The sequence below is a fragment of the Lipotes vexillifer genome, unplaced genomic scaffold (genome assembly GCF_000442215.2).
Source record: "Lipotes vexillifer unplaced genomic scaffold, Lipotes_vexillifer_v1.1 scaffold1224, whole genome shotgun sequence".
Classification (NCBI taxonomy): Eukaryota; Metazoa; Chordata; class Mammalia; order Artiodactyla; family Lipotidae; genus Lipotes; species Lipotes vexillifer.
In genome coordinates this window covers 323,904-337,409 of record NW_006797778.1, presented here as the reverse complement: position 1 = coordinate 337,409, position 13,506 = coordinate 323,904, and positions in this window count along the sequence as shown.

Below are 13,506 nucleotides of genomic sequence, written 5' to 3'. Positions count from 1 at the left end.
CTCTATTCTCTTTCCACACTGTGTGTGGGGCACTAGTGACACTGTAGCAGGACGCTTTGATTACATTCTGTTTATGTGAACTTTCTTGTGCCTTTGGGCCATTGCCCTTTGGAGTCTATGTCTCAGACATCCTTGCCAACGTCATGTTGCACTCAACAACTTCTATCACATACTTGGATGACTTTAACAAGACAAAATCTGGCTTATAGTTAGGAGAATATATATACATTTGGATTTTTCTTTGATCTTTGTCAATAATCAATTTTTACTGTGTTTTAGCTCCAATTCCCTAAAAATCAGAACCAATGATAGAAGCTTAACACTTTAACCCTTTATTAGGGAGTGTAATCCCAGGTTAGCAAGAAGGAGGGGAAAAAATGGAAGTGAGGCAGGGAAGGAAAGAGAGCAAATAGAAGATGGTGCATTATGGGACTAGCCACAGCCTCACAGCAAAATACAACTCACTCACATAGAATGGGTCCAGAGAGGCTGTATGTCTTAGAACAGTCTATTAGGGAAAGAAAGAAGAACAATGGCTTCTTCCCATCTCCGGTTTCTTATTGGTCTACAAGATATTAGCTTACCTACACTTCTGGGTTGAGTTACCTGGGCCTCCTGGGAAACCCCTAGGAAAGCAGGTCTTCTGTGGGCCCAGTCCAGCCCATGTGCTGGCATGGTGGTCTCTCATCAGTCAGCTCTGCAGGTGGGGCAGCCAGGGAGTTAAAGACCCCAGGTAAAGCATGGGCCTTCCTTAGGGCCACTCTTACTGGCAAGCAAGGGATGTGACAAGGACCAGGAAAGACCTGGTAGGTGAGAGGTAACATAAGCTGAGTGCAGTATACTGAGCATCATATTGTATGTGACAATGAGCTAGACACGGCAAGAGGAGCCCACGGGGCCAATGGATCAAGGATAGGCTTATGCTTAGGCAAAATACATCATGCAGTTTGAGGAAAACCAAGAAATCTTCACCTGCCCCAAAATAGCTCCCCAATCAAGCTGCTCAACTAAAAAAGACCACAGTTTGAACCTATTCTTTGCTTGAGGCTCTGAGAGATTCTGTTAAGATGTAAGCATATTAGATAAAGGACATCATTTTGAGTCAATGTTCCTTACTGCTTTATTTGTAAAGAGTAGGGCTCTGGGGGAATGAAATTCAGGAAGGCTAAAGTTTGATTAGGGTAAAAGGAAATGAAGGCTGAGGATGATAGTCAAATCCCACTTGGTACTGCCCAAGAAGGATATATCTGGTTAGGAAACAACTAACTGAGGAGTCCTGAGTAAGTGGAGGGCAGGCTGAGGTCAGAGGGCTTGAAGTTAGGAAGGGAGAGAAGGGAATGAATGGGAAATGTCAAAGACCAATTTTCCCTACCTCAGCTTTGGTCTCGGTTCATCCAATGGCCCTTTTTCCATAAGTCAAATTACAGAGACGTTGAACACTGTGTGGAACTCTGGCTTCAGGCCTCACTCTGCAAGTGCTTCTCTCAAACTTAATTAGCTCGGGATTCCATTAAGGGATCTTCTGCCCTCTGTCACATCTACATTACGTCGGCCTCTCCTACACTCTCCAAAAATCCCTGCCAAAGACTCCCTCTCCCCACACACCTGCCATGCTGGAAAACCAGGCCTCAAGCCTGAAGAGAAGCCAAGCATTCCTAAAATGTGAAATTCCTCTCTGAAGGAAATTCTCTAAAGGAGTCCCTTCAATCAAGCACCCCCTTTTCCATTCCCCAGCACACACACACACACACACACACACACACACACACACACACACACACACAATTTTTTCCATACAACATTTAAGGAGAAAAGCAAATAACTGTTGTTTGCATAGTTCTAGAAATCCTGGTGACCTCATTGTGGCCGAATTATTAATTGTTTGGGGGTGTGAAATTCAAGGTCATGTTAAGTGTGAATCTTTGGGACTATTTCTATTGCTGTCTCAAATGGTTTTCAGACTCTTCTGTTCATAGATTCAAGTCAGGTATTTCCTCCTAAGATCCTGACCCTGATTCACTGCACCACTCACGTTCTGCATTTAGAAGACATTTCCCTATGACACTAAAATGTTTGATGTTATTAAAATCATGCTATTGATATTCATATCAATTATGTCTTGAGTGTGATGCTTAGTATATCTCTTAATAAAACTTGGATTTCCTCTTATTTGGGCTTCTGCAAAAATAATTTATAGAGACACAAATAGTAATATTAAAGCTATCAACCATAAAAGTCAATACTTGACAGCCTCATGTAATTTAAGAGTTACACACATACGAATTCAGATCTCGTGCTTTCTAAATGTACGTACATTAGCTGCACACCAGAAATTTAGAGTTCAAGAAGCAGCGAGCTGTCAAATGATAGAGCGTTGATGTTTTGAAAATGAACTTTTCAGCAAAGCAGGTAAATTGGCAAAGCTGGGTTAGTACAAAAAATACATATGCCTCTTCGTTCCACTAAACTGTCCTTAGGTATATCCATTAACACTGTTTCTTTGTTGAACATTTCTTTTTGAAAAAGGTTTTCATATTAGCTTTGCAGTGGGAATTTCCCAGAAAGGAGAAAAGTTTTGCTTATGATTTTGGAAGCTCATTTGCCAACAATACAAAGCATAATCTTCAATTAAAAAGTTCACAACTATATTAATAAGATGTATAATCATCTTGTCACTATATTTCTCAACTCCAAAATATTTTCACAGTAAAAAAGGATCAACAGAGAAGAATAATTTGCTATTTCAGGAAGTGGGTCTATTCAAAATGATCTGAATTTTTGGACCTATTTGAGAATTTAAGTTCAGTTATTTGTAATGTAAGTTTCCCCACAACTTGCCATCCAATGGATACAAATGTAGGGGGAACAGAGATGTTACTTTGATTGCAATAACACTTGCTTCATTGACTTTTTTTTTTGCTTCTTGTTTTTTTTTTAATTGAAGTATAGTTGATTTATAATGTTGTGTTAGTTTCCGGTGTACTGCAAAGTGATTCAGTTTTATGTATATATGTAAATGTGTTATATGTATGTATTCTTTTTCAGATTCTTTTCCCTTATACATTCTTACGAAATTTTGAGTATAGTTCCCTGTGCTATACAGTAGGTCCTTGATGGTTATCTATTTTATATGTAGTAGTGTGTATATGTTAATCCCAAACTCCTAATTTATTCCTTCCCCCTTTCCCCTTGGGTAACCATAAGTTTGTTTTCTATGTCTGTGGGTCTATTTCTGTTTTGTATATAAGTTTATTTGTATGATTTTTTTTTTAGATTCCACATACAAGTGGTATCATATGGTATTTGTCTTTCTCTGTCTGGCTTATTTTACTTCGTAATGATAATCTCTAGGTCCATCCATATTGCTTCAAGTTTCAGTGACTTTTGCTACCCACTGTACTCAAAGTACAACCCAGTTATTTCTGCTAATCCCTTAGGATGTTTCAAATGAACCATGTCTTGTGTGTTTGTGTGTGGGTGTGTGTGTGTATTCTTCTGGTTTATGTCCACTATCCTCAACAAAACTACACTGTTTTCCACTTAGAAGTGGGGAAATGTCCTGCTTCCCCCAAACTGCATCATATTTCCTCGCTTGGGCAAAAGCTTCAACATCTGCCACATTCCTCTCCCCCAGGACAGGTGAAAATCCCTTTCCTTCCCCTTCAGTGGAAAATCCTCATGATGACTGATAAATGCAAGTGCCTCCTAGCAGCACCATAACAGTTTATTACTCATAATAAGTATGTATTGATTCTTTTTAGGCAAATCTCACTACATATAAATAAATTAAGGACTGTTTAAGGGAAACAAGACCTTTCAATATGGATAAGAAGTGGCAGATAATCTGGCAATATCTACAAAAATTTCAAATGCATGCACCCTTAGTAATTCCACTTTGAGGAATACATATGAATATTTGTATTAGGATGTTTACTGCAGCATTGTTGAAAGAGGCTAAAAGCTGAAAGCAAATTGAATGTCCATCAATAAAGTAACGGTTGAATAAATTACAGTATATCCAAAGGACAATATTCCGCAACTATTAAAATAAATGAATTAGATCTATTTTGACCCAGGGGTGTCTATGACATATTATTAAGTAAATGGGCAAGTGGCAAAGGATGGTGCATAGCATAATCATTGCTTCATAAAGACAAAACCATAGCATGGGTACATGTGTATGTATATATATTTGTAAGGAAATGGAAAATACTGGAAAGCTAATGGTATGGTATTAACACTGGCTGCCTCAAAAGGTAAACGTGGAGGTAGGTAAGGAGATACTTACATTAAAAACAAAATATTTGGGGCTTCCCTGGTGACGCAGTGGTAGAGTCCACCCCTGCCGATGCAGGGGACCCGGGTTCGTGCCCCGGTCCCGGAAGTTCCCATATGCCACAGAGCAGCTGGGCCCGTGAGCCATGGCCGCTGAGCCTGCGCGTCACATCTGGAGCCTGTGCTCCACAATGGGAGAGGCCACAACAGTGAGAGGCCCACGTACTGCAAAAAAACCCCCAAAAAACAAAAAACAAAATCGTTGGATTATTTCCCTAGTTGTGATGATCCCTTGTTAATGTGTAATGAAAATATTTTAATGAACGAAAATATGGAAAAAATTGATTGAAAAGAAGCAAGTTCAGTAGAGTGCTACCTTCAAGGGTAAGAAATAGACATTACGTAATTATGGTAATCAATTCAAAAATATAGATATATATTGAGTGCCTATAATATGTTTAACCTGTTGCTCAGTATTGTGAGAAATATAAAAGAAAAGTCAGTCATGTTTCTTGCTCTTAAAACCCCAGCGGATCTACTAAGGGAAAAAATACACACATTATTCTTATCTTAAAGCCACTCCTTTGCTCGAGACTGGTGCATATAATATATGTGTGCTGGTTAACAGGAAGGAGGTGAACTGGGACTGGATTAGCTAGAATAGAGTTTGTGGGTGTAGCTGAGGTTGCCGATGCCCCGCCCCCATCTCCTGGTTTTACCGCAGCAGTGCAAGCCAGCTCAACTTCCAAATGCCAGGATCTGCATCCCTTGGTCTGAGAACTTTCTCTGACTCCCAGAACTTGCTCTGCCCACACACAAGGCAGACCAGAAGTACCAGGGAGTTAACACCCAAGGACTGATGGCAGTTGGTGTATAAATTCTCCAGCTCCTTTGCCCCTCAGGCCACCTACAACTCAGCCTTCACATTCTGCTTGTGCAGAGCCCAAGGATCAGCCAGAGGTGCAAGCCTAAGATTATCTCAGGTCTTTTGTGAGCATGCATCCTGACCCTGGGCATGCAAGTTGCATTCTGAATTCCCCAGTATACACAGTAGCCATTCAAATCCTTGTTTCCCCGAGAATCTTCTTTCTCAGTCTTCTTCCCAGAGGTTTTGGTCTGTTTTCTGCTTGTCCCATCTTCTGTCCCTTGCCCTTGCCCTGGGCAGCTATAGGCAGTATATCTTTAAATGCTTTCAATAGATGACACTTAGCTGCTCTAGCCCAAGGATGCGGGGGCAAACAAAGATCTGTCTCTCAGGGAAACACTGGACTGGTCAAAACACACAACCAAAATTGTTTGAGAACAAGATCTATATCACACCAGAAAATCACACCAGGAACATGGGCCACTGTCCCCACAGCCAATGCTGAGCTGGGGAAAGGGGGATGGTAGGCAAGTAAGAAAAAATACCATAATATTTTCTTACCAAAATCTAGCAGCATCTGTCTTCATTAAGCACTTCCCTAGTTGCTGTAAGATTCTGATTAGATTTCAGAATTCCAACATAATTGATTCTGCTGGGTTTTGCCAGTTTAATGGTTGCTTCAGCAGAGGAACCAATTCTTGGAAATCCCTAATCTACCATTTCTGTGACATCATCTCTGCAACTCTTGTTTTTAATATATATATATCAGGTTCTTATTAGTAATCAATTTTATACACATCAGTGTATACATGTCAACTCTTTCTTGCACAAATTAAGACATTCATTTCCTCCCCAAAGGAAATTCAAGGTCCTATTAGTCGCTATATCCCTTTCTGGTGATGTTAGTTTCTCTTCTAGATCAGTAAAAAGTCCACTGGGGTATTTAATATCTTAAGACTAAATTGCAAAAGTTAACTATTACTACCATTTTTTATCTAAAATAGTAGAAGGGGAGAGAATGATAAAAACACACAAGTATATAAATCAAGCAAGAAACAAAATATACACAGTGCACAAAATATGCTACAGTTCTTCTTTCTATAATTGGACACTAAGCTCTAGCAGAAATTGAAGTTCCTTTGTCCACTACTTATTCCACGTTCCTTTACCCTTAGCCTTTACCTCAGATGGTCTAATTTCTTTAGCTGGCTGAATGACTCAAACGTTCATTGTAAGGAATCTGAGCCCTTAGTGGTTCAACCCATAGTGATTCTGCATTAATTGGGTCATCTTCAATTAACTTTATTTTATTTTCCTTACATGTGAATAGTTCTTTTATTACTCAAATATTTCCATACAATTATGATTATTAAAACAAATAATTATGTAAAAACATTACTGAATTACTAACAGATTTCTGTCAATATGTATTTTCTCAATCAATGAATACCGAGAATGCAACTAATATTGTTTGTACTCTGTGAAATTTCGAATATTTAAGTGAGCCCCTGTGAACTTCCTGGAGTTATGAAAATGTTCGCTATCATGATTTGGGTGTTAGCTATATGGGTGTACACATTTCAATTAACTTTATGACTGGGAATGGAGGCACATGGAATCCCCTGAGTTCTACACATAGTTCTCTCTGCCCGCATTATGTAGAGTAATCCGGTTTGTTAATCAGAATTGAGCACCCTGTCTAGTAGCGTAACCCCCTTCTTTGCCTGTGGTAAGTTTACTGACCTGAGGAACCCAACAAGATCAGGTAGCAGTCTCAGCTTCCCATTCAGCAGAACTATTGCTATGTCCCCTGGTGGAAACGTTTACCCCTTTGGGAATCAATACGTCTTAACAAGCAGAGGACATAGTTTGAGGGATTTTTAACAAACTTCGGGGAATGGATTATAGGTAGAATAGTGAGAGAGGTCACTCTCAACTTCACCCCTATACATTTTGGCTATGGGAAAATGGTACCAATACTGGTCATTGGTAGAAGGCATATGTCACATCCTTGAGGACAGTTCCCCAGCCTCATAGATATAATCTCCCACTGTAATAGGCACTATGGTCATATCTTCAATAGGCTATTCAACCTTCTATGAGAGCAACTGCTTTTTGAGTAGGGGAGCACATGGCAAGAGGAGTGAATTTCATGGCCAAGAGGCCAAGCCACATTTCTTTTCCCCCCAATTAGATATTTGATAGAAAGCAATTTTACGTGAAATAATTTGATAGTGAATAATTCATTATATAAATCTATGAATGATGGTGGTACTGGCAATAGTATCACAGGCAGGGATGGCAATCTATATTCAGAATACATATATATTCCAAGAAGGACAAATTGCTGCTCTCTCCATGATGAAAGAGGTTGAAGGTAATCAATCTCCTACCAGGCAGCTGGCTGATCTCCCTTGCCTGCCCCCTCCACCTCGGAGGAATGATGTCATCAGGGCTCAGCATTGTTTCTAGTGTTGGCAGACAGGCCAATCAATAGTGATGGCAGTCAGAACAGCCTGAGTGAGACAAAGTCAATGCAGTGGAGCCCATGCCTAACCCCCATCCCTGCTGCCACAGCCACTTTGCACAATCTGTTACAAGGTAGCTTGGGAAAGAAGCTGACTAACATCCACAGGATGGCTATTTGGAGTGACCGGCTTTGCCTGAGAAAGTGAGAAAACTGATCAGATTTGCATGAGCAGATGGAAAGGAAGAGATGTTAGTTTAAGCAAAAGAATAATGACAGGGATAATCATAGTGTTTGGCAAAGCATGGAAAGCCCAGCCTGAGTGGGGACAAGTTTGTGCTATGATGAAGTTTTTGAGAGAAAAACGAAAAGGTTAGAAAGGAAGGGTGTGGTAAAGTTCTATTAATAACACCAACACATAGTAGTACTAACATACATTTACCAAGTCCTTACTGTGCTGAGCACTCTATATGTATTATGTTATTTAATCCTCAAAAATTTATGTGAGGTAAATACAATTTGCAATGGACTGAATGTTTGTGTCCCCCCGTCCCAGGTTCATATGTTGAAACCCTAATTCCAATGTGATGGGGGTTTGTAATTACTTTGGTAAGTAATTAGGTCAGGGTGGTGGAGCCTTCATGTATGGAATTAGTGCCCTTATAAGAAGAGGCCATAGAGCTACCTAGTGCTCTTTCTACCCTGTGAGTATACAAGAAGTTGGCACTTTGTAACTGGGAAGAGGACCCTTTCTAGAACGCAACCATGCTGGCAATCTGATCTTGTTACTTCTAGCCTCCAGAACTGTGAGAAATAAATTTCTGCTGTACATCAGCCACCCAGTTTATGGCATTTTCTTATAGCATCCCAAACTGACTAAGACACTATTATTATGCCCATTTTAGAGAACAGTTTCACGAGGTTAAGTAAAAAGTTACAGAGCCCCCATCGGCAATGACACACAGAAGCCCACAGAAATTGATTACCACTGGGCTATACTGCCTTGCTATTCAAGCTGAGTAGTATGGACTCTAATGTTAGATGAAGGGGCATGATTGGGGAGGTGTGAGCAAAAAGAAAGCTTTGAGAAAATTAATCTAGCAACATTATGCAGAATAGACTAGTTTCTTTCTCTATTGGGGAATGATTAAGAGGAAGTAAGATGGGAAAGATTTGGGCCTTGAAGATAGTCCCAGGTTTGTATCTCAGGTCTGTCTCATAATAACCTATGGCCTGCAAAATTCTTAACTTTATGTTCCTCTATTTCCTCATAATAAGACTGTGCATTATGCTCGGTACCTGATGCAGAGTTAATACTCCCTAAATGTTGATCCTCTTCTTTCCATCCCCTTTTTTCTCCCCAGTAGTGAATATTGGAATAGGTTTCCAGAAGCTTTTCAAAATGGGACTCTCATTGTTCTAGAATTTGTTAAATGGGAGTCTTTCAGAGAGTGGATAGCAGCTTGGACACAAATTCATTCAACAAGCATTTATTACTAGTTTTGTGCCTTTCTCAATACTGGGCTCTAGAGGAATAAACACGAATGCGGTATGGTCTTTGGACAGTGTACATAGATAAGTCTAAGCCAGTGAGATAAGGGCCACAGGAGAGTTTGTAGCAGGAAACAAAGGAAAACAGTTAGGGGAGTGTAGGAGTCTATGATCAGTTCCCACAGTGGAAATCAGTTTCCACTGATTATTTAAAGTTCAGAAAAATGACAGTATCACACCTATAGAGCCTTACATTATCCTATTTTTTAAAAAAAGTTAACAAATAATCTCTCCTCTCCTCCTCATAATGGAGAGGATGATTGGAGAAATGAAGATCATTGGCTGAAAAGGTGGCAATCTCAAGTTTCTCTACTGGCAGCTAAGAAAGTAGCTGGTACAAGACAAAAAGCTCAACAAGGGGCCTATTTATTTTTCCCAACAGTTCCAATGGTGAATAACTGGGGAGGAGGGGATGAAGAATAAAAAAGAGAACTTCAACACTCTTTGAATGTTAATGGAAAAAAATATTTCGGTTGAGAAGGAGAGAACTTAACACTTAGAGAGAAAATAGGAAGATACTTCCTTTTCTCCTTTTGAGAGCATAAATGGGGAACAAGGATGGAGCTGATAACTTCCCTGTGAGAGGTTCAACTTCCCAGGTTTTCTCCAAAAAAACTGTTGAAAAAATCATGGTATAGCACTGAATTTTAAGTTGTCCCCATCTTAAATCAATCCGGCCCCCCCCCGCATTCCTTCAGGAAAATTTATCCCACCCTTCTTGCCTTGTGTGGAGACATAGTAACAAACAGAAGCACAGGGTGTCAAAGGGAAGTGTGGCTGGTCCCATTGCAAACTGGCCCTGGCTTTCCTGAAGAAACAGCTCTGAGAAAATGAGCTTAGGGAGTTCAGACGCTGAGCCAGCAGTCACAGAGCCTCCAGGGAGGAGCGATGAGGTTTGCACTGTGGGCTGGCCAACTGGAACGGAAATGACATGAAACTTCCTCTTACCCCAGAAGAAGATGAACTTTGAAAGTTGAAGAGGCAACTCTGAAGAGGGTATTAAATCTTATGCTTCATCTTTGATATTATATTTATAATGAGATTCATCCATCGTTTTGTTTTTCTCTGTAAAAAGAATGTCTGTACACTGTCACTGTTTCATTAACTTCCCTCAGAAGAATGTCATTTCTACTTCTATGACAATCCGGGTGACCAAGTCTAGCTCCTACACAAGGACTCTATATACTCAGCGTTCCACGTACTCACACGACACAGAATACTCTATGCCAAGTTGTGCAAACCAGAAATGAAGATGTTTTAAATAAACCTCACCTGTTCACAGTTGACAGCTTTGCGCCCCACGGGAAATTCGAGCTAAGAACAGCGGTGACGTGGTGTAGCTATTACTCAGCTTCCCAAAAGCTTCAGGGACTCACAGGGGTATATTATCAGAGGTGACAGCTGTCTGTCCAGAATTAAGCATTTTCAAACAAGGGCAAATTGTAATGCACATTCCCAACCTACTGATAACCTACCTTGTTAAAAATTTCAATATTTTCTAAGGTTCAAATGAAACCTCACATGGGTATAATTGGCGGGGTACAAATGCATCTGGTGAAGTAGATGATACAATTTGATATTTCTCCTCACTCCTACACACAAGTAAAAGGAAAATTCACATGAACCATCTTCACTCCTGTGATGTGTAGCTCCTCTTCATTATTTTAGATCTCGGTTTAAGGCCTGTGAACACTTGCCCAATATTAAACTAGAAAAAGTAATATATATAATATATAATGTATACACAATTTATTTGAATATATTCATTGTTAATGTACAATATATATTTATTATTGAAATAATCGGTTATTACACAGCCATATACAACTCTCCTTTCCCTCCCTCATCCACCCTCAACCCCTATCCCCGCACACTACAACCTATGCCCCAACCACTGGGTTATGTGTTTTTTCTTGAACCCATCTGTCACATTTTCAAGTCTTGTATCAGTAGTTCTTAACCTTTTCCTCAAAGCAACACATATAAGGAATGGCATCCCCATGTGCAAAAACACAACTCACATAGCCATGTCTAGATGTTGACAAACCCCAAAATTCTGCCAGAGAAGTAAAACAGTGTCATAAGTCAAAGCAACCCAGATATTAACTAGAGGAAACAGGATGCTAGTGAGGCACGATTCCCTCTGAGCAAACTCTTGGGAGCTAAGTTCTCTCCCACTCAAAGCAAGGGAGTGAGAATGAATATTTATAGGGATAACCTTGGATTTTCTCTAATTTTAAAAATGTGAATCATTTTCAAACTTTGGTGCTTTATTATATTTTCCATGGACCACATAAATGCTGCCTTAGTCCTTCCTACTCTTGTATGCTAAAATGCTTACCCCCATATCACGACATCATCTAAGGTTCAATTTAAATACCACCTCCTCCAGGGAAGCAGATGCTATGTGCCTCAGCCAAATTCTGTGTCCATGCACCACTCAAGTTTATAACTCTTTGTCTGAGGCCTTTCAATGGCTGCACAGGAATGGACTCAGCCCATATGTGGGACAGCTCGAAAGTACTGGAAACACCCCTGGCAGAGCCCTCAAACAGTGATGGACAGGATTCGGTAAATAAATATCTCATCTTCCTTCCTTCTTAAGTAGAACAGCACTGAGATGTGTTCTTCACCATCTCCCAGGGGTCTCCAGTGTGACTGAGCCCCAATTGCCCATAACAAGTGACCTGCTTAGCACCCTCTTTGGCTTCCTGAGATCACCTCCCAAATAAACCTTGTGCTCAAATACTACTCTCAGTCTCTACTTCTCAGGGAATCTAACCCAAGATTTCTTGGAAATCCTTTTCCAGTGACCCCATAGAAAGTAACTCCTTCCCCTTCTGGGCTCCCTTAAGGCTTTGTTATAGGAGGGAAAGTGGCAAATGGAATATAAAAAAAGATACAGTGAATCACAGATATATCTGTCCCTCCCACTAGGCACTTGAAGATGAGAATTATGATTTCTCTATATATCCTCAAATCACTGAACACTGCACTTTGCACATTCTTAGTGCTTCATAAATATTTGTTAATTTGAATTAATATCAATAGAACTACAGCATCAAAGACAGCAATTCTTTTTTCTTTTTTGTTTAGTAGGAGATATCTGAAACTTCTGAAGGACTTTATTAAAGACAACAAAGAGGGACTTCCCTGGTGGCCCAGTGGTTAAGACTCCACGCTTCCAATGCAGCGCGTGCGGGTTCAATCCCTGGTCGGGGAACTAAGATCCCACATGCTGCACAGCATGCATGGCCAGAAAATAAACAAACAAAAAAAGACAACAAAGAAAAAAATAGGCATTAGGCACAAATCTCATCTATAAAATAGAGGGATTCCAAAACTTACCATATCAAGCTTGCTCCCTAGATATATAAGGGCCACCCAAATTCAACTTACTCTCGAGATCAAACATTTCTATGGTAAGCTTGCAGTTGTGACATGAACTTAGAGTTCTCTTGCTCAGATTCTGTCCAAATCTGAGCCTACTTTCACATCTAGTATGTTATCCTGACGTGTACTAATTAGGATTTACATCTTAGCTGAAAGATAGCAATTCTTAACATTTTTTTCCTACAATATTATGAAAGAACGATCATTGAGAAGGTGAAGGTTTAGCATCAAAATGATAGTTAGCTGAAGTATTTGATGCAACTTCTTCTCAGATTCCTTTTAAAAATGTATAACAACTTAGTAAAACGGAAACATTATGGTTTCATGATAAACTAATTATGAGAATAAGTTAGCACAATAAACCAGGGAGGAGTTTCCAACAGTGTGGAAGTAGGGAGAAACTTTCATCAATTTCATTACAGATATGTGAGGATTAAGAAACGCAACCAAGGGCTTCCCTGGTGGCACAGTGGTTAAGAATCCACCTGCCAATACACACGGGTTCGAGGAGTTTCCAACAGTGTGGAAGTAGGGAGAAACTTTCATCAATTTCATTACAGATATGTGAGGATTAAGAAACGCAACCAAGGGCTTCCCTGGTGGCACAGTGGTTAAGAATCCACCTGCCAATACAGGGGACACGGGTTCGAGCCCTGGCCCCGGAAGATCCCACATGCCGCAGAGCAACTAGGCCTGTGTGCCACAGCTACTGAGCCCATGTGCCACAGTTACTGAAGCCCGCATGCCTAGAGCATGCGGGCTTCAGTAACTCCACAACAAAAGAAGCCACCGCAGTGAGAAGCCCGTACACCGCAGTGAGGAGTGGTCCCACTCGCCACAACTGGAGAAAGCCCACGTGCAGCAAAGAAGACCCAACACAGCCAAAAATAAATAAATTAATTAATTTTTTTAAAAAGAAACACAATCAATAACCAAGGCATGGTCAAACTCTGAA